Raw genomic sequence first — 1,895 nt, 5'->3', positions numbered from 1 at the left:
ATACATACATACATACATACATACATACATACATACATACATACATGGTGGAGTCACCCGAAAGCAACTCTGGCTATTACTGGCCCCAACCGGATGCGAACAGGCCGTATGGGATATAATCGCCCTGTCGGCCCTGTCTGCCATGGAGGTTGGCAGATGCTGCCTGAGGGCAGCGGGCAGGAGGCAGGAACGAGCTGGGAGCCAAGGACCACAGAACCGGGAGCACGCGCAGCAGGTGCAGGTACCCGGCCCCAGGCAGAGGCGGATAACGGACTTTTTCATCCAGGCCGACGGGGCGGGACCGCAGACGGGGCCTGCACTGAATGCGCCGGGGGATGAGGACCAAACGCAGGAGCGGAACACGGCGACAGGGGCGGTAGCAGCAACGGCAGGCGCGGCGGCAGCAGCACCCGCAGCAACCCCCTTGGAGCGGGCCTGCGCCCGGGCAGTGGTGGACTTCTGGGCGCGCCTGCGCTCCTTCACGGCGCTGGGCACCCCGCGGAGAGGCTGGGACAGGGTGGGACCCGACCACCCGATCCTGTCGGTTTCAGAAGGCGCACTGCGGTGCGCCGAAGCGGTGGAGATTATTGCCTAAGAGCGCTTTGAGCTGAGTTTGTAGGGCAGGGCTGGGGGGGGTATAGGAGTTCGAAGGGGATGGGGGTTGGAGGACGAGGGAATAGGTGAGAGGGAACCCCGAGGCGGGAGAGGGAGAGGAGTAGGACGGGGAATGGAGGCGGTCACGTCGTGCAGGGAAGAACCCTTTTTCTTCCCTAGTGCCGCTCCGAGGTTGTAGGGGGCTGGAGAGCCGGGGGGAGGTGGGGTCGCTCGGACAGGGGAGGGGGGAGATGGCGGTGAGAGCGCCAAAAGGACGTAGGTTTTCTGGTGTTTGGGAGGTTGAGGTCTGGTGGTGGTAGCGGGGCTCGGATGAGGGGGAGGTGTGGCCCGAGGAGGGCCATTCTATCTAGACACGTCTTCTCTGTGGGACTGGGTTGCTTGGTGAGGGACGAAGGTGAGAGCGGTGCAGTACGAGACAGGGTGAATAGGTTTCTGGAGGACCAACCGTTCAGGTTAGTGGCGGTAAGGGGGAGGCGCCACGCGGGCTACAATCCTCCCCCTGCGGTTTTCTGGAGGGTCTAGGAGCTGTGTGTCGTGGCAACGCTAACGCTTTGGTCGTTTCGCCGGACTATCCCGGGCCCCTGCAGTGGTGATCAGGCTTGTGCGGGATCCCTTTTCTTTATAAGGCTACTTCTCCCCTGGACCAGCCCAGGAAGGGACAGGTGGTGGAGGTCAGTTGTTTTAAGGTGGTTGCAAGACGTCTTGTGGTGTCGAGCTCTCTTAGCCTTTCTCTATTGGAGGTTTTTTGTTGGCCTGTTAGGTATATCAGGAGCCCTCCCCTGCCGGGACTGCCCCAACCGAATTTGTGTTTGTTTGTTTGTTTGTTTTCCCTTCGAATCCCGTTTTCGTTGGTGGTGTTTGGGGGGGTTGTTTCAGAGAGCCTTTGACGTTGCCCTAGCTGAGACTTGTGGACTCGCTCTAGCGGGACCTGAGAGCCCTTCGTGGTGTTTTCACTGCAGCGCCATCCCCAGATGGGGTGGCTGCGGAGTGGCTGCGTAGAGTGTTGGCAGTCTGAGTCGGGGTCGGGAGCACGCAAGACTAACCGACTTGTGCTGTGTGCTCCCGACCCTTGCGCTGTGTTTCGGCTTCGGCCCCCGGCTCTCGCGGCCCACAGTGTAATCTAAGTCATACATACATACATACATACATACATACATACATACATACATACATACATACATACATACATACATACATACATACATACATACATACATACATACATACATACATACATACATACATACATACATACATACATACATACATACATACATACA

This window comes from Volvox carteri, assembly GCF_000143455.1.
Source record: "Volvox carteri f. nagariensis unplaced genomic scaffold VOLCAscaffold_1, whole genome shotgun sequence".
NCBI lineage: Eukaryota > Viridiplantae > Chlorophyta > Chlorophyceae > Chlamydomonadales > Volvocaceae > Volvox > Volvox carteri.
The sequence above is the reverse complement of the archived record's forward strand: the minus strand, read 5'-3'. Positions refer to the sequence as shown.